The 20,290-nt window shown below is 45.0% G+C and overlaps 1 long non-coding RNA gene and 1 pseudogene across 5 annotated transcripts; one reads left to right on the top strand and one right to left on the bottom strand.

The window, feature by feature from the left end:
- The first annotated feature begins 701 nt into the window (after positions 1–701).
- On the top strand, positions 702–1,419 carry LOC109492828 (annotated as a pseudogene).
- A 4,490-nt stretch (positions 1,420–5,909) lies between these two features.
- LOC109492911 lies at positions 5,910–16,826 on the bottom strand. 5 transcript variants are annotated; one of them, XR_006587110.1, is made up of 4 exons: positions 16,788–16,826; positions 15,655–15,754; positions 12,058–12,991; positions 5,910–11,312 (listed from the first exon to the last, which is right to left on the bottom strand). It is a non-coding gene; the product is annotated as an uncharacterized LOC109492911 (long non-coding RNA). The 5 variants fall into 5 exon arrangements; XR_006587109.1 differs by lacking the exon at positions 16,788–16,826 and having other exon boundaries at positions 5,910–6,058; positions 7,278–11,312; positions 15,655–16,777; XR_006587111.1 differs by lacking the exon at positions 16,788–16,826 and having other exon boundaries at positions 12,058–12,815; positions 12,896–12,991; positions 15,655–16,777.
- Positions 16,827–20,290: the final 3,464 nt, after the last annotated feature.

Raw genomic sequence — 20,290 nt, 5'->3', positions numbered from 1 at the left:
AAGTGATTACATAAAGAGCCAGGATGACTACCTCAGCCCAAGGGACGGCGAAAAGTGGGGAAGATCATGGTGTTCACAGTACTAAAGGGACCCACATACTGACCCCTTCCAAGTTGGTCAGATAACAGACTCAGCAGCAGTAGAATGATTTTTGACATAAAGGCACATTGAAAATGGATAGAACCTTCCCAGGAGAAGATGGAGGTGTCCACGCCCCTCCTGGCAGATGAGGGTACAGATTCGGTGGTGGTGATGGTCCAAGGTGCCACAGTCAGTTCCTCTGGGCTTGATAAGGTGAGGACACTAAGGAATAAAAAGCACTGTTGTGTTGGAGTAGTTAGCACAGACTTAAGAAGAAAAAACTTTCCTGATAGGCAGAACCAATGTTGCATTACCTTGCAACAAATTTGTTCAATTGCCAAAACATGGCCCCATTTATGATGAAATTTAGAATTCTAGTTCTACTGAGTTTTATGCTATTTATGGTTCTATGCCTGCCAAAGAAATGGTTTTCAACTTGAAATGTGATCCTGTGGTTTCACTTAGAGCTAGTGCTCTAGCATCTAACGTATTTAGTCCTCATGGCCATATATTAATGCTTTAACGTATTTAGTCCTCATGGCCGTATATTAATGCTTTAACGTATTTAGTCCTCATGGCCATATATTAAGGTTAGCTGGATTTAAAATCCTGACAGACAAATGCAATCATGGAATGTTAAAAAATACAAACCTATTTCTAAACTAGCAGCCTCTGAGCCTACGTATTTTGCTTGGTGCCCAGATGGGGAGCACGTTTTAACTGCCATGCATGCTCCCAGGTTGTATGTTAATAATGGGTACAAGCTTTGGCATTATGCCAGCCCTGTCCTGGCAGCCATTTTGGGACAGGCTATTTCCAGCAAAAACAATAGCTTACGAGGCAGTTAAAAGTGACGTACCCAATGAAGAATGTAAATTTGCAGTGGTTGATCGATTTTCGGGTTTAAGAAGCAAACCAGTCACCAATTCCAAGCTCTCTGAGGAGACACCACCGCTGAATTAGAAGTCACAACCAGGAAATGATACGCCATTATCAAAAGCAGCTCTTAAAAATCAAAGGAAATACGAGGCAAAGAGAGCTGCAAAGCAGAAAGCAAGAAGTGACAAGAACCGAGATTTGGCATCGACCCCTACCCCACAGAGCACACCACGAAATACTGTGTATCTGTTCACATCTGGAGACTCTGAGACAGATGACAAATTCAAAAACCAAAGACCTGAAGGCAACAGAGCCCTGAAAGAACAGTCAGCAGCTGAAACCACCGCTAGAAAAACTCTAAGTTGGAGACGTTTAAAGAGACACCATCTTCCCCAGAAGCAGGAAGATTTGAAATTGGTTACTTTGAAGATCGACAGAGAGAGCAAGTTGTTAGCATAACGGTGGAAATACATCTTCTGCCTTAAACCCTGTAGAGCACCTGAATTTCCCCTACCCATCATGTACCCATGTTTATTGCTCATCTATAACAGCCATTTTCCAGGCTTTGGAATATATGTGAAATTAGTTAATAATGCCCATTAAATTGGCTTTTCCTACCTTTCAATACATGTAGAAAAGAGATGCAAATTTCTTAGCTAAGTTCAACAGACTGTAAGTCGAAAGTCATTATTATTCAGCATCACTTACATAAATGAATAAAGGCATTTAAATTAAAAGAAATACAGCCCATTAGACTGGATAAAAGGAGTCAGTGCAAAAGCAGCAAGGTATACCAAAGTTTGTCTCTGTAACTTTAGAATGAATATTTCTTTCGCACCTGTATTAACTTACTAAGTTGTTCAGTATAAACTCAATATAGTAATTTTCTGAAAAACTGAATTGCTTTATAGTCCACTTCCTCCTGGAGTCTTTAATGTTTCCATTATTGTATTTAAAAAAAAATTTTTTTTAGCGTTTATTTATTTTTGAGACAAAGAGAGACAAAGCATGAACGGGGGAGGGTCAGAGAGAGGGAGACACAGAATCTGAAACAGACTCCAGGCTCTGAGCTGTCAGCACAGAGCCCGACACGGGGCTCGAACTCACGGACCGCGAGATCATGACCTGGGCTGAAGTCGGACGCTTAACCGACTGAGCCCCCCAGGCGCCCCTCCATTATTGTATTTTTAAACCAAGACTCAGGCTTTGCTTTGTCCAAGGAGGAGCCCCACCCCCCACCCCACCAAGAGTCTGAACACATGCCTGGGTGTCATTTCTCCTCACAAAGAGGAATTTATGCAACCTCTTGGGTAGCCTGGAGTGGTCAGAAATGGTGCTGGATGCAGAATTCTGGTGTGCTGAGCCTCTCATTTATTTCTGGATGTGTGTTTCTTACCTCCCACAAGCTAAGCCATATCTAAACCTAGTCAAGATAAAATAAAAAATCTCATGTGCAGTCTGTCAGGAAGGACAATGATAATTTAGGTGAAAGTTTCTAGCAGGTAACAGAACTTTTGAGAACAAGTAAACCTAATTAGAGCAGTAGAACACCGAGAAGAGAATGCGATGTGGCAAGAATAGGATCCAGAGAAACCATTTTGAGAAACCAGAGGGAGGCGGTTCCATTCAGCTCCCTGCCGGTGATGCTGTTTGCACAGGAAGACAGGGGAAGTCACATTTCCCCTCGCTGGCCCTGAACCTGTGTCTAGACCCAGTTGCCCAGCAGAAACAGGTCTCTGTGAATCGTCCAGGATGGCTGACATTTGCGGGGAGGGCACCATCCACCCGGAAAGTGTCAGGTCTCCTGTGGTTTTTCTCTGTCCTCAGTCTTTACCTCGAATACAAATTTGAGCTGTTTGCATTGTTGTGGGACACAGAATTTCTCTTTTAATTTTTTTTTAGTGTTTATATATTTTTGAGAGAGAGACAGAGCCTGAGCAGGAAAGGGACAGAGAAAGAGGGAGACACAGAATCCGAAGCAGGCTCCGGGCCCCGAGCTGTCAGCACAGAGCCCGACGTGGGGCTCGAACTCACGAACAGTGAGATCACGACCGGAGCCGAAATCGGCCGCTTAACCGACTGAGCCACTCAGGCACCCCCAGAATTTCTCTTTTAAACTTCATGTAGCTGATCCTAGGTACAACCACAATCCACACTCTGCCTCCTTCTGGAGAAGGATGCTACTCCCCACTGGGGGCAGCAGGATGCCATCTCAAACTTGGAAAGTGCGCCGTGTTTTTTAACGCTGCATCAAAGGTGACCAGGGAGGAGGCAAAGAGATAGGCTGATGCCACAAGATACTTTCAGTCTGAGGTCGTTGGGAAGTAAATGGTTTCTTAGAGTAACAGCTGCTTGGAGAGGTGGAGATCTCTTCCAAATAGAAAGGTGATTCTCATGGAGGAAATAAAGGCTCTGAAGGCAACATTTCTCACCATTTCCAAGAAGGGATAATAGAAATAAAGAGCTTCGGGGCACCTGGGTGGCTTAGTCACTTAAGCCTCTGACTTTGGCTCAGGTCATGATCTTGCACCCCGTGAGTTCGAGCCCCACGTCGGGCTCTGTGCTGACAGCTCAGAGCCTGGAGCCTGCTTCAGATTCTGCGTCTCCTTCTCTCTCTGCCCCTCTGCCTCTCATGCTCTCTCTCTGTCTCTCTCAAAAATAAAGAAACATTTTTTAAAAATTATAAAAATAAAGTGGGGCGCCTGGGTGGCGCAGTCGGTTAAGCGTCCGACTTCAGCCAGGTCACGATCTCGCGGTCCGTGGGTTTGAGCCCCACGTCAGGCTCTGGGCTGATGGCTCGGAGCCTGGAGCCTGTTTCCGATTCTGTGTCCCCCTCTCTCTCTGCCCCTCCCCTGTTCATGCTCTGTCTCTCTCTGTCCCAAAAATAAATAAACGTTGAAAAAAAATTATAAAAATAAAAGAAATAAAGGGCTTGATTTTCTTCCTGTATACCTTTCTTTAGAATAACCCACTTGAGCAAGCAATGCCTCTGGTTTCTCTGCCCAGAGTTTCGGAGGAGGGGAGCCAGGCTCCGCAGGGAAAACGAACGGTGGTTTCTGCATGAGGAGAAACAGGCCCTCCTGTGAGGCTTAGAGAAAGTCTCAGCGTTCTTCCTCACACTGCTGTAGCTCTGTGACCCACATCCTTTCCCTAATTCCTTGGAAAAATGCAGGAAAAGCCTTACTTCCCTCAGCTCCTGGAAAACCATTGAAGTCTGGCTCCTGCAGCCAGGTCCTTTCCCTGGAAGAACCCGATGAAGAGTGTGACTAGGGATATGTGACGTTTATTCTCAGGGATGACACAAGAGATAAAGGAAACGTAGGGATAATGGGAGCCTTAAAATCAAGCCAAACATCGTGGGTCCCACTCGTGCCTGCGTCGGGGAGAGGAGGAGAGAAAAGGCTGTTTCCACCTTTGCTTCTGCTCAGCTCCAGGTCTGAAATCACACAGTCACCCAACCTGCATGACTCCTCGGGTTTCCTGGGACCCTGGGGAAGGTATGGGGACCCAGGTAGCATATCTGTCACTCATCCCTCTTGGAATCTGTACCCTATAATCACGGGCCTCCTTGGCACCTGCTTTCTATCCATTCTGTCATTCGAAGCCGTCCTTTTGTTCATCTCGATACACAGTTTACAAAGTCTCTTCACAATGTTTACCCAAATCAACTTACTGAGAGGCAACAGTATGAGCACAATATGAGACTCTGCAGACCTAACGAACAGGGCTGGCTCCTGTCTGTCCTCAGGGAGCGTGCAGCCTCGTAGGGGCCATGGGCATGGAAAAATGCTCATAGGTCAACAACAGTGACGTAACCGTACATTGTAAAATATGTTGTGAAGAAAACAGGACCTAAGACACAAAGTATATTAATTAGTATATTAAATGCAAATGGACCCAATTCCCATATCAGGAGGCAGGAGGGGAAATGGGTGTGACCGCATGAAGCCCTGAATACCGGGTCTTCTCTGGAGGTGTTGACAACGTGCATGGGAGAGCTTCACCGCAGGTTGGTGGGATGGCCCATCAACAACGACATTAGCGACCTTCACATGTCAGGATGTGTAGGTCTTTCTCCCTGAGTCATTCTGTTGTTCCAGGGAAAGACCCTACGGTCTCCCACCACCACAGTGGGAGTCTGGGGATATGTCTAAATCAGTTGTGAGCAGCTCACTTTATTCCCCTCTTGTCACCCAATTTTCTTATGTGTCCGATGTCTCCATAGATGCAGTCTCCTTGTCCCAGTTTCCTTAGAAAAAGAAATCTCCAGTCTCCTGTGGGGGTGACAGGGGTGGCTACAAGTGCAAAATGGAAACGTGAGTGTCCTTGTTCAAAAAGCTGGGAACAATGCCGTTGCCGCTAGAAGTTCTAACGTAACAAGCTTTTCTTTTCTTCCATGATCTGAATTATTCTGAGATCATTTAGGGATAATGGATCTGAGTTTTTAGTATCGTTCACTATTTCAAAAAGCAAGATTAACTTAATGTTAATGAATGTTAATATTAATACTCCTGTATTTCTTTGGCTAAGTGCTACTCCACATATTCCAAGTCTTCCTCAATTTAATTATCATTTTATTTATTTTGCTGGAATAGATTTTCCAGAAATTTGATAGAGTTTTTGATTGATAAACTTTCTGAGTCCTCAAAGAGCTTTAGAAAAAGCTATTTTCACCTTTGTATTTATTTATTTTTTTCCTGGAAGAGAGTTGTAATTCAAAATCACATACCAACGACTTTGAAAAGATTGCCTCGGGGCGCCTGGGTGGCGCAGTAGGCTAAGCGTCCGACTTCAGCCAGGTCAAGATCTCGCGGTCCGGGAGTTCGAGCCCCCCGTCAGGCTCTGGGCTGATGGCTCAGAGCCTGGAGCCTGTTTCCGATTCTGTGTCTCCCTCTCTCTCTGCCCCTCCCCCGTTCATGCTCTGTCTCTCTCTGTCCCAAAAATAAATAAACGTTGAAAAAAAAAATTAAAAAAAAAAAAAGAAAAGATTGCCTCATGGCTTTCAGAAATCCTCTCCTGCTTCTGAGAAATTGGATTCCAACCTGGTGTTCATTTCTTTCTAGAGAAACTATCTTCTCTTTCACTCAGCTTCATTGGCCTGTAAGACACGGTTTGCATCGTTAGTTTTCTGAAATGTCACCACCACAGTGCATGCATGTGTCATTCCTGTTACATTTGTCCTGCTTAACACTCAGTGGGCTATTTCAATTTAAGGACTCATGTTTTCCTCTCTGAAAATCCGTCTTATTTATTTCTTCCCTTCAAGCCTCTGTTTTGTGTTTCTTTCCTTTTGCAAGTTCATTTAGACAGGATTTGAAACTCTTTGATAAACCTACTGTGTCTTACTGCTTCATTAATATGTTGTGGCTCTTTGTCTTCTGGGGCTACATTTTGGAAGAATTCTTTGTTGCCGCCCTCCAGCTTACAAATTCAAATTGCAGCTATATCAGTTCTGCTCTTTAACACGCTTTTTTATGTCATTGTTCTTACTTTGTTCTCCAGCTCTCTAAGATTTCTGTTTTAATTTATATATAAATTAAATCTCTTCAACATTTTTTCATACGTCAACATTAATTATACTGATTCTAAAAAATTTCCTGATGCTCTAAACTTTGCTTCCTAAGGCAACATCTTCTTCATATAATTATAATTTCAATGTAATTCTGATGTAATTTCATGTTCCTCCGGTGATGCTGATTTTCCCCCAGTGTTTGGGGATCTTTGGTTGTGTGGCCATCTTGATGTTCATTTCCTTGTCTGTGGGGTAAATGGACGTATATTTCTGCTGAGTACGATTTGCTCTGTATGTGTGTGTGCTGTTAGGCATTTACCTATATGTATTGAATGAATGGCATCAGTCTTCTCAGGTAGGCAGTGTAAGTATTTAGGTATTTTTAGTGGTTGGACTAAGCAGGAATGTCAATACTAACTCTGACTTTGAGTAAATTATTTGGCTTGTCCAAGCTTCAACTTTTTTTTTTTTTTTTTGAGGTGAGGGGGCAGAGGAAGATGTTGAGAAAGAATCCTAAGCAAGCTCTGTGCCCAGCCCGGGGTCTGACATGAGGCTCCATTCCGTGACCACGAGATCATGACCAGAGTTGAAATCAAGAGTCAGACACTTAACCAACTGAGCCACCCAGGCACGCCGCAAGCTTGAACTTTCTAATCAAGAAAATGAGTATAGCGCAATAAGGCAAGGAGTAAGCATGACCTTGCAAATTTATAATACAGTGCCTGGCATATAGAAAATAATAATACAGATATTAACTGCTGTTTTGTTGGTTCAAATCAGAACCCAGAGGTGGAGAAATTGATACCTGAAGAAATGAGTCAGCTGTGGGAAAATTGGTGATGTGATGGGTTTCGATCCAGGAAATTTCCCAGTGCCTTTGCTCACTGTCTCCTCACAGAAATCTTCCACTCGACCCATGCCCTCTATCCTGAAAGTTCAGATGGGAGGAACACCACACATCCCCTCAGTATGGAGTTGAGCACACGAGGCCAGGCCTGGGCAGGAGGAGAACCCTATAACCGTTGAGCATTTGCAGCTTTCTACTGAGGATGGGAACCCACAGTGCCCTTTGGGGTTTCCATCCTCTAGGCCCATCTGTTCTGGGTTTTTTATTTTGATTTCCACTGATAGCTCTTGAGGACAGCTGAACATCTTCTTTCCGCCCAAGAACTGAGGAAAGCAAACTGTAGCCAAAACCAGCAGCTGTTGGTTTGTTTAATAGGGAAAATATCTCCCAGAGCTGCCAAGGATACATGATAGAAAGGGATCGAAGAAGCTTGAGGTTCTTTTCCCAAGACAAAAAGCAGATTTTAGCGCACACACAAAAATATTCACATTGCTCACTTCCACCCCCAGATTCTGCATAGGAGACCCCTGACTCATTTTTTTAGGGATGCTGCCCAGATATTTGTTGTGGACTGTCAGTCCATAAATACATTTCAAGTTGTGGCTGCTTGTCTGTGCTCTCTCTACCTGGTCCAAAAGCTCCTTGGAGCGGAGGTCCCAGGGTATCTGATAGCTGAAGAAGTCCTGCATCCAACCAGGAATATCTTTCTCCCTTGCCAGGCTAGCCAACATTCCTGCCTCTTAGGTCTGCAATCAGGCTGTGAGCACAGACTGGATGCCAATCTGTGGGCAGTGAGTTTATCCAAGCATGGAGAGGGGACGCAGTGACCTTGAATGTCAATTAATGCTACCTGATAGCATTCAGCTACAGTCCTGGCAGATGAGAAACTGGGGCAGGCCAAGTCGTTCCCCGCCCACTCTTCACATTCCAGTCCTGCTTTTTCCCCTGTTCTTAGTGCCCCCCATAAGATTTAGTTAAGCCAAATTGCACCCCCACACACCCCCTGCCTAGATTTCCCCCTCCAGCTGAGCCACCGAGAGGCTGACTGACTGCTGGGGGGAGCACACTTCCCTCTCTCCCAATGCTGGAAGGAGAGGAAGAGTCCAGCTGAGATTTCTTCTTCTTAAGTGCTTCCAGCCTAGCCTGTCGGAATGGAGCAAGTCTGCAAACCGGGGTGAATATGGGTCAAAAGGGAAAAGGCCGCTTCCATAAGCATCAACAAGACTCCTGGAGTTGGTGCCTCGCTGCTTCTAGATCAGCTCTTACTCAAGACTAGCCTTGCAGTGGGTCAAGAACAGACCCTGAATCAAGGATGAGGAGGGAGCATCGGGACAGGGTCTCACACCAGACCCGGCCAGCCTGACTTGTGACTTTTTTGGCTGGGCTCTGCGTGCCAGAGGCCAGCTTGTTCCCCGTGCAATGCTGTGTGACCGTCCTTCCTGCTGCGCCCTCAACTCTATTCCCTGGAATTAGGTCTTGTCCAACTCTTTTCCCTCTTCAGGAGGGATATTCCCGATGACGGCCAGAGCTTTGCATTGTGCCAGTGACTACTTCAGGGTGGCAACAATAAACTTTCTCTTTGCTCTTTCTGTTCAGGCATCCCCCACCTGCCCACACCTAGACAGTTTTGACAGTTGCTTAAACTGGACCAGGAGTTTCCACTTCATATCAGTGGCATAGAGCAGAGGAAAGAGCTATAGGGTCAGGGTTTTGTCAAAGTTGTGGCTCTACACTTACTATGTGACCTTGAGCAGGTCATTAACCTCATGGAACCCTACCTTCCTCATCAGCAAATGGCAGAACAGAAACTATTGTGGGGGCTTCCATGTACAAAGAGCTCTATGTTGACTAGTTCTCTTGCCCCTCGTGGCCCTTGTCTGACAGGTTGGAGGAAAGGATGTCCCTCCTCCACTTCCTGGCATTTTCCTAAGTCCTAATATCCCAGCCAATTGCCTGTTCTGGCCTGGACCTCTGCTCCTCTACTCTCAGCAAACCCCTCTGTGGTGTTGGGATGGCTCCCGTTATCTATGGTGCTCTCCTAACCCCATCTCGACAGGATCGAACCCAGTCTCTCCTGCTCTCCCAGCTGAATAAGATCACAACAGAAATCACTGCCCAGGTTTGGGCTCCACCTTATTGCAGTGTCTTCCCAATACTGGGGCAGCCGTGGCTGTGGGCTCTCCAGTGATGGGCACCAGGGCATATGAAGTCTGCTTCTCAAGAGCGCCTGAATGTGTATTTCACAATTTCACACCCAGTGGCTTGCTGGATTAACAAGAGTTAGGAGGCATGCAATAAAGCCAACAGCCTTGGATTGGGACTTCACACAGGTTACCCAAGCACTTCAGCGTGAGAGTCACCCTCGAAACCATTCCTTCCATTGTGTCTTCTATCTTCGAGAAGGTACAAGGCACCAATTTCCACTCATTGCCAAAGCCAGAGCCTGGGCTTCACCTTTGATCACTGCCTCTCCCTCACCCTGTCCACACAGCCAAATCTCTACATCCAACCAATCTCTACATCTCCATCCAACCAACCTCTACATCCTATCAATCCTGCTTCCTCCAAATCTTGGGGTTTTTTTATGTGTCTCTATATCCACTGCTCCATCTTGATTCAGGCCAACATCATCTCTTGTAGTCTTTTCAAACACAAACATGGTCACCATCCTCCTATACAAAACATTATTCAATGTCTGGCCATTGCTCTGTGGTCAAAAATAAACCCTTCATACAACTTCCAAGCCTTTGCACACTTGACCATTCCCTGCCTCTCCAGCCCCATGCACACCTCTCCCCACATCATGTCTCATGTCCAGATGCCAGAAAGCATTTCAGGTCAGTGTTCAGAGCAGATTGTCCTATGCTACTGGAATTTCACCAATGCCATTGCCACTGCCTGTAAGATCTCACACCACAATGACCTTCTCCCAGCCTGCGTAACTCCTACTCATCCCATGGGCCTCAACTCCAATATCATCTTTTCCAGAAATCTCTTCTCACATCTTCCCAATTGGGTTAAGTGTCTCCCCTCCCAACCAGTATGTTCCCTTCATTCCTTTTAATGGTAAGTGGTATTCTGCATGGAAACTGCTGGTTTTATTGTCTGTGTTCAACACGAGACTAAGAACCTTCAGATGGCAGGGATGGTGTCTCTCCTTTTCCATGTGGTATCACCTCATCCCGAGCAGGGCACAGCCCAGGCCAAGCAGACACTCGGTAATTCTCTAATGGGTACATTCTCCTTCTCTAGAATTAAATTTGCCGAAGGCGTAGATAAGACTGTTCCATGTGAATAGTCAGATGGTTCAGAATACATCTGAATCCAACATATGAGGCTGATTTGGGACCTGGACGAGAAAAGGGACATTTGTGGGAAAACTGGTAAAATCCGCATAAGGCTTGTAGATTAGACTAGCATCACATCGAGTTAATCTCCTGACTTTGGTCATTGGTCTCATGTTACATGAGACTCTAACATCTGAGAAATTTGGGCAAAAGGTACACAGAAAGGCTTTGCACTCTTTTTCCCCCGTTCTTTGTACGTAAAAATTATATCAAAATAGAAGTTTTAAAATGTAAGCAAAATAAAAGCGTAGATTAGCGGGAAGAATGAGGACCAACTTCAGGATTCCACTGGAACTTGCTTTTCTTAGTAAATTCAACACCAGTGTTCCTTTCCTTCTGCTTTTCTCTTTCCTTTAGAATCTGCCGGGTAAGGCACATGGAAGGAGTCTTATTCCTGCGTATCTGCATGAAAAGGCTGTGGGTCCTGAAGATGCTGTGGTGTGAACGTCAGCCTCCAAAGCCCTGCTCGGTGCCATCAGACTAGTCTGCCGGTTTACTGCCAAGCTTCCCATCCGCAGAGTGGAAAAGCGCCGACTCAAGTTCACTGCACGGAGGCAGGGCAAGTGACTCCACCAGACTTGGCTAAACACTGGAGCTGCTTCCTACAGAGCCGGCTTAGCTTTTAACCTTCCGAGAAGGGCAGCGCCTGAAACGTTCATGGGAATGGATTTCACAAACAGGGAAGAACACCCGGAAAGAGAGAGCCCCGCGCAGCATGTCTACAGCCCAGCCCCAACCCAGAGCTCCAGCCCCTGCCTTTCATCCTCAGGCCAACATGGGTCACCCTCCGCCTCGTCTTCAGGGCGCAGATGGGGCTGTCTGAGCCCGGGTTGCAGCCTTTCTTTCAGATGTTAGGAGTGGGGAGGGGTGGCAGGTGAAACTCCAGGCCCGGTTCATCAGCTCGAGACTTAAAGCTGAGAAAACATCCCCTGCAGGCCTCAGTCAGGCCCGGCGCCCTCCACGAGCACAGCGAGGTCCCGCTGCTCTCCCCCATGAGAGGAGCCACAGAAGAGACGCGATCGCCTTTGCTCCAATAACCATAGAGCCACTTGTGCTCAGAGGCAAGAGACCCAGAGCTTACCCACCCAGGTCCCGGAGAAGGGGAGCCAGCCCTGGCTTGGGCATCCGGGTCACATGGTGACCGCTTGCCCCTATGGCTGCCCCGAGGCTGTCAAAATAGAATCAAATGAAATCTGTCCCCTCCAACTTCCACCTAAAGATCAAAGTTCTACCCTATGGTGATTACACAGAACTGGTTTGTTTTCTCTACTATGTTGTACTTCTTTACACATCTGGAGACAGCAATCTTTTTCCACCCAAGTCTTCTCTTTCTTTTTTTTTTTCCCCCCCAGATAAGCAGCCTGTTTGCATTAGACAGTTTTTCCACTCACCTCCGTGCAGCATGGTTTCTAGATTCCTCAAAATGTTCATCACTGTCTCTTGGATTCGTTTTCAAGGTTCTTTCTATAGTGCAATCGACAGGTGAATTATGAGGTTCCGGACCAAGAAGCCAGCACAGAGGACAGCAGAGTTAGCTCCTCTGATCCACACTCCATCTCTCCATTCATGTAGGCCAAGATGGACTTTGTAGCAATGTATGGGGACGCTGGCTCCCACTGAAGTTACCAGGCACCCGAACTCCAAAACATTCACTGATATTTACACAATTAACTTCCGAATGAAGACGATTACACCTTCATCACTGTTAATTTCATTGCTGAAGTTAACACCGATGGAACTCCTGCCACCAGGCCTCCCAAAGACATTGGAAGGCCCTCCTAAAGAAGAGTGCCATGGTGGGCCCAGGCATTTTGCCTGGGAGAACACACAAGAAGGGAGTACATCAGCATGGCCCGGCTCACCAGATGAGGCCTCACTCATTCCTAGTGAAGTGGAACAGAGAAGACCCCCAAGCATTGGAACGTGGAGATAAGGCAAGAGGAAGCCAGTCTGTTCCAGAAAGGATGTGAGGGCATGGGAGGGATTCTGGAGGGGAGTGAAGGGCAGCTCTGGGTATTTGGGCACTTGTAAGCCAAATGGAAGCCAGCAGGCCTGTGGGTCTGGAGGAGGGGACTTGGTGACTCGGGCATCCTTCCCCACCTTCATTCCAAGGAGCGAAGACAGGAGCATCACTCTGGCTTGGCCACTCCTCAAAGAAAGAAAGAGAAAGAGATTGAGTGCACAACTCACAAAGGATCTGATTTACTGCTTCTGGAAGAAACACTGAACCTTTTTCATCTTGATAGCATCCAGACTCCCGGAGGGGCATCAATTCACTTCCATGGAGAACAACAACATCTCTGCTCTGGAACTGCAAGCCACAGTCTGCGAGAAGAAACTCCACTTAGGAAAGCGGCACCAAGAAACCACTTGGTGCAAAGACAAAGAAATGCATTAAATTGATCCCTTACACACACATCTCAACCGGGGAGAGTTCTGCTGCAGTGAACTGTCAAAAAGAAAGTCAACGTGCCAGATTTTCTTTCACCCCAAAAGGGAAGTCAGTGAAATGGAGCCCTAGGATTTCACTAGCAGATGCGTCAGCAGCAAATGAACACGAGGTAACCTTGACCTCTCACAGGAGTCTGCAGATTTCAAAGTGTCTGTGCAGATGAGTCAGGTCGGCGATGGCCAGGTGGTTCCATAGTTAAACCATCCACGGATTAGACCGTGGCTGGTCTAAGGTCCGCTGAAGGCAACTTCTGGGTGGTAACAACAATTGGGAGGTTTCGTGTGTGGCCTGTGGTCCCAGGAGGTGTGTGTAGTTTCTTGGCCTGCACGGTCTCATCTCACGTTGGCCCAAAGGCAGGGTGTTTGGCAGATGATCCCCGTCGCTTCTGGTTGAAGTTGTGGCAATTCGTTGTTTTGTCGTTTCGCTTAAGTCGCTCATCTCTCTCCTTTCCCTGTTAGGTTTTGTTTTCGGTAGTATGCAAAGCATCTCGAAATATAAATCTCAAAGAATTGAGATGAATTATTCTTTGTTTAATGTTTATTGAATTTTGAGAGAGAGAGAGAGAGCACATGCAAGCGGGGAAGGGACAGAGAGAGAGGTGGGGGACAGAAGATCCGAAGCAGGCTCTGGGTTGATAGCAGACAGCCCGATGCGGGGCTCAGATTCAGGAACCGTGAGATCATGACCCGAGCCAAGGCTGGATGCTCAACCGACTGAGCCACCCAGATGCCCCTAATTATTCTTTAATCAACAGGAAAATTCACAGTATACTTAATATAAGACAGATGTATATTAATTGAAAACAGGGAGCCTTAAAAAAAGGTAGAACTTTCAAACCAAACCATTCTAAGATGGAAAAAAAAACAGCTAAAGTTTAAGAAATGTTACAAAATTTGAGCAGAGAGTAAGACAACCCTAATAGCTCATGGGGGATTTACGCTGTGCCCGTGACTCTTCTAAACACTTCATCATATGAAATCATTTCATCTGTTTACGTTTCTGTGAGTTATGAATTTTTAAAAAGAAAAACTTTAGATCCCAAAAGAGTTGTTTTCTCATGGTTGCTTTTCCAGTAACTTTAAGAGATAGGATTTGAACCCAGAACCCGCACCCTTAACTATGATACTGCTTCTCCCCTGATATACAGGTACACCTTGGAGATACCTCAGATTTGGTTCCAGACCGCCACAATAAAGGTGGTCAAATGAGTTTTTAAAAAAAATTTTTTTTCAACGTTTATGTATTTTTGGGACAGAGAGAGACAGAGCATGAACGGGGGAGGGGCAGAGAGAGAGGGAGACACAGAATCGGAAACAGGCTCCAGGCTCTGAGCCATCAGCCCAGAGCCTGACGCGGGGCTCGAACTCACGGACCGCGAGATCGTGACCTGGCTGAAGTCGGACGTTTAACCGACTGTGCCACCCAGGCGCCCCCAAATGAATTTTTTAGTTGCCCAGTGCATGTAAAGGTTATGTTTATGCTATACTACGCCGTAGTCTATTAAGTATGCAGTAGCGTTGTGTCTAAAACACAATGTACATATCTTAATATAAAAATACTCCATTGCTGGAGCACCTGGGTGGCTCAGTCTGTTGAGTATCTGACTCTTGATTTTAGCCCAGGACATGATCTCAGGGTCGTGGGCTCAACCCCAGTGTCAGGCTCCACTAAATGCAGAGACTGCTTAAGATTCTCTCTTTCTCTCCCTCATCCACTCTCCCTTGCTCACCTTCCCTCTTTCTCCAAAAAAGAAATAAATACTTTATTGCCGGAAAAAAAAATTGCTTAGCATCATCGGAGCTTTCAGCGAGTCGTAATCTTTTTGCTGGCCTGGGGCCTTGCCTTGATGTTGACAGCTGCTGACTGATCAGGGTAGTAATTGCTGAAGGTTGGGTAGTTGGAGCAATTTCTTAGAATAAGACAATGAAGTTTGCTACATCAACTGATTCTTCCTGTCACTTGAATGCTTAGGGCCATTGTACAGTGATTAATCGGCCTAATTTCAAGGTTTTTGTGTGTCAGGGAAGAGGGAGGCCTGAGGACAGAGAGAGAGAGATGGGAGGACAGTCAGTTGGTGGAACAATCAAGAGCACACCCAACATTTATCGATGACGTTTGCCATCTTATGTTGATGTGGCTCATGGTTCTCCCAAACAATTACAGTGGAAACAACAGAGATCACCATATCACTGTAACAAATGTAATAACTATGAAAAAGTGTGTCATGTTGTGAGCATTACCAAGACGTGACCCAGAGACATGAAGCGAGCAGATGCTGTTGGGAAAATGGCGCCAGTAGGCTTGCTTAGCGCAAGGTTGTCACAAACCTTCAATTCGTAAACAACGAGGTATGCTTACAATCTATTGAATTTCCCTTTTGAAAGAAAAAAAACCTCTCAAATTATGTCAAATCAAATATATTGTTTCCTTAATACAAAATTTCCCTCTCTCTCTCTCTCTCTCTCACACACACACACACACACACGATTAAAATTAAGACAGAGGATAGACAAAGTTGTTACCGAGGCATGCTTACCTCCTTGTTTCTCGTGTCTACAGAGAAGTAAGGGAGCTGATCCCACCCCTGGCTGGTTTCTCCTTCCCCTCCTTCATCTCCTTCATGTGCAGTTTTCTATCTGAGAGAGAATAATCTGACCAGTGGAAAGTGGAGAAAGTGACATCCGGATACCCCCCCCCCCCAATTCAAGCAGAAAGAGCGTGTTCTCATTTACTTGGCTCTTTTTAAAACATGTCTGTGCCTTACCATTGTGGGACTTTGCACATTTCTACCTCTGGCACTCTACTCTTTTGTTCCTAAGTGTCTAGCTTTCAGCTGAGTATGTAACTTGGTCATCCTAGGCGGCAAGACCAAGTTTCCTCAATTCAATGAAGAAGGAAAGGACAATTCCATTTGCCCTTAGGCACAAAACTAGTTCTCTATAATAAAGCCATCCCTGCTCTTGGCACTCATCTGGCTCTGTTCTCAGTTTATTGGGAACCCAGAGAAGATATAAAAGTGCAGAATTTGCCTTGCTCTAATTGTCAAAAACACGGTGGCACTTCAACAACTTATTTTAAAAATTGAAAGAATGAAAACATAAAAAAGCAAGGATGTAAATAAAATTCACAATTGTGATTGTACAGCAAGAGATATAAAATATAAAATATGAACATACCGTTTCAATCCAAAACAATGCACATTTTCAAAAACGTGAGGAAATTTTATAAAAATCAACTGTATCCTTTTCTCCCAATAACATCTTAATTTGAAAGTGTACAAATCATAACCAGCTCATATATAGACCAGATCCAGATACAAAGAATAAAAGGGTAGCTTCTTTCCCCAAAAGTAAAGTTAACATGTTAAAATAAAAAACAGTGTCAAAAGAAATCTAAGGTAAAATTGAAAGCTATTCAAAGTGAATGTAATTGAGAACGTTATACATCAAAACCCGTAAAATATAGCCAAAGAAGCACTCTGAGGACAATGTATAGCTTTAAATGCATTTCCTTTCAAAAAGATTTAAAAATACTGAAACGTTTAATTTCAGTAGTTCTTCAAAGTAAAAAAGGAGTTCACGACAATAATACAGAAGTTAATGAAATAAGAAGAAATATAATAAGATAATTAAATAATGAGACCTCTCTGAAGCTAGCGGTCTCACCTACCTGATGCCTCAGTCAGTCTTCTCTGAGTGGAGCCCTCAGACCTACCTCTCAGGTCACAATGCCTGGGCGGGACCCCCTGACCCAGTGTCAGTGACCTCACTCCTTCAGAAACAGCTCGCTCCCTCTTTGCCTGGCTCTCCTTAAAAATACCTTTGTCTAATAAGCGAAACTCTACAGTTCTTGGGCTTAGACAAGTGAGGAGAGAAGACGTAAGTGTGGAGGCAGAAGTTAGCTCTCTCTCATATGCCATGGGGACCTCGCTCTGCACCCACTACAGGACAATTGGAGGACAGAAGGCAGGTCCTGAGACTTCCCCAGGATTCTATTCATGCCTGATCTCCTCCCCTGGCACAGATGTATGACAGCCATCCCCTGGCCAAGCTACTAATATACCACTCCCCCTGCCTGCCCCTGCTGGAGGAAAGCACCTGTGCTGAGTGTTAAGTTCCAGAACATCCAGCCCCCTCCCCTGAGAGAGAAGAAAGGAGATGTGCAGAAATGGACAAAGACCCAACCCTGCATCTCCACGAGACCAGGTCCTCAGAAGAAAGAGGAAACCGGCCAGACTTGGATCGTTAGGGAGAATAAGCTCAGTGGATCCATACCCTTCCAAAGGCAGCAAAATCATACATATAAATGTTGACTGCTTTGTTGTAACTGTTGTGTAGCAAGTTTAAATCACAGAATTCCAGAGGCAAAAAGAATGGTTTACCACTGTGTGCACCCTTTCATTGATACCTGAAGCCTGAGTGGGAGAGGAGAAGGTCAGACCCAAGGTGATGCCTCAGAGGTGAGCAGCAGGCACCAAACCTCAGCCACCTAGAGCTGCTTGTGCAAAAATGGCATGCTCTCTTTTCCAGGCAGAGTCGCGTCCTTCCAGGCAGAGTCACATCCTCCCATGCCTGTCCCGGGGCAGAGCCCACTGAGTCCGGGTGGAAGTCCTCTCCAGAGGCTGGGCTTTGTGAGAGCGATGGCATCTCCCTCATTCTCCCTTAGGTCCACAAGCCCGACAGGGCACGGCTCTCTGGCCAATGGCTACCAGGGCCAGGGAAGGCTGCCTAAGAAATGCCCCATCAGCACAACGAGGAAGCCGTCCATTAGCAGAAGAACAAGATAAGGCAAGTGGAAAACCAGAGGGAGTCCCCATCTTGTTCAGACAGCATCAACTCAGACTTGGGGGATCCTCCAGGCACGAGGAACAGAGGAACATGATGCCATCTCCCGCCAGCGCTCAGGTTCTCTCTCTGCTGCCTGCCCAAGTGCCAGCCTCTTTGTTGCCGGTCAAATGATTCTTTTCCAACGCAAGTAGAACCATCTAGGTACGGTCAAATGAGTTTTCAATTCCATCCCTTACCAGCCTGGGCAAGCCACGTCATCTATTGAACTTCTATTTCTCATCCCATTTAGCAAACGACACTATTACTAAATGAGCAACTATTTAATGGCAAGTGTTGCCGAACACACTGATGATAAAACGTGAAACAGTGCTCCTCTGCAACTGCACTGCATCTTACATGTATGTACATGTAAAAAATATCTCAGCTAGCGGGTGAGGGTTAATATTCAAAAGTCTGCAGATACACACACGCTAAATTGTTGACGGTGGTTCTGGGAGGAAAGTCCGATTAAGCGGATGGATGGAAATTGGCTTTCCCCCCAGTTCCAGGGAGATGGTCTTGCAGAGTCCCCCAGCCATTGGGCTTACCATCCAGCTCTTCCAGATCCCCGGTGCACACACACTGAGTCACTGCCCCCCTTCAAGAGAAGCAAATTAAGAGAATGGCAGGAAACAGTAGAAGCACATGGGGAAAACATGTAACCTGTATGTGTCTGTGCAAGTGTGTGCACCTGTGGAGTATTCTGGGGGTAAATGGTCGCATTCGGGGACATAGACTAATTTTGTACTTTTCCCTGTAAGGTGTGAATACAGTGGTTAACACAGTTGGATACAAATTAAGATTGGATTCTGTATCAATCAGGCACTGCTCAAAAGTTTTAAAATCTTAAGTCAAAAACTCTCAAAGACTCTCCAACTCTAAAAGATTCTAAAACTCTAAAAAAACTCTCCACCCACTTTTATATTTTTAATGACATTCTTAACCTCTGTTTCAGGGACTGCTGTTAATTATGATTTTGGGTAGCTTTGTAAATTGATTCCAATTTGTCTTTATCTCAGTGAATTTTTAGAAGGGCGATCACAGCATTTTTTTTAAATCGGGACAAGATACTTCCTAAAGCATATGAAAAAAATATTGTTCGCCTTGGCTTTGTTGACCCAGGAGCTCTGAGTGCCAAAGATATATGGATTCAGATATGCCTGCATAGATGTAAATTTTAGTTTTCTGTGCCTATGTATCTATACAAGTTTACTGTGGTTTACAATACTGTTTCTTTTCTTTGGTTTTCAACTGGCTCACACTTCCTTATAGTGTTTTCTAGCACATAACCTATTTGTACATCATTAAAATAGGGTAGTAGCTGCGACCATAGTGTTCATTGTCTTCTGCACAGTGATTCAATGAGCCACATTCAAAACCAGCATTTCACAAGTTTTTTCATTAGAAGCAGTGGAATTCTAATTGACATGATTTGAGAGTTTCCAGAGAAAGGTTTACGTGTTCTGAAAGTGTATTGGTTGTAACTCTATGTGGCATTTCAGCCTCATTAATCACACGATGAAAGTTTGCAAGCCTTTATTGCCAAATGAATTTTGACCAGAGTATACTGAGAAGAGCTAATATAAAGGGGACACTCTCAAAGTATCTTGGTTGTTCATTTTACTTAGAGTATATTGTTCAATTCATTTTAAACCTGTGTAAAAGTTGGTGAGGCTTCAAAAAATCCCCAAGAAAGCATGGAAAAACAGAGATTCGCCAATAAAAATGCCTTCATGCAAAATTAATAGAGAATCAAGCGTTTTCTATAACTTTTTAAAAGTTTTTGCTATAAATATAAGAGTTCAGAAAACAGTATCTTCAGTTAAGGTCTAAATTCTCAAAGCTACATGTTGATGCTGCTAATCATTTCCATCACTGTTTTTCTTTTGAAATGCAAACTAGCGCTTTTTAACAAAAGAAAAAAGGAAGAAAAAGAATCAATTCTTGGAATAAGAGACTGTGCCTCTGTGTAAAGTGATTGGGATTTTATTACAACCATGTTTCCACTCCTGAACCCTGCAAGGATCCCCCCTCACCCCCCCTCCACAACACACCTGGATAAAAAGAATGAAAGGAACCTACCATCTAATGCAGATGCAGTTCTGAACCAACTAATTTTCGTCCTCATAATTTAGAACTTTGAGTAAAAAATACATTTAATACCACTGATTGATTACTCAGGGCTTTGACCACACTTTTAAGTAGAATCCAAAGTAATCAAAGTAGAGTAAGCAAACGTATCCAAAGTAAACTTTGTTTCAGGAATGTTACCACCCCAAATAGATTTTAGGGCAGAAATGGGAAACACTTTTGAGTGATTTCATCCAGCATTATTTTTGGAAAAGC

The sequence above is a fragment of the Felis catus genome, chromosome D2, assembly GCF_018350175.1.
Source record: "Felis catus isolate Fca126 chromosome D2, F.catus_Fca126_mat1.0, whole genome shotgun sequence".
Lineage (NCBI taxonomy): Eukaryota > Metazoa > Chordata > Mammalia > Carnivora > Felidae > Felis > Felis catus.
Note: the sequence above shows the minus strand (reverse complement) of the source record. Positions and strands in the feature narration are given on the sequence as shown.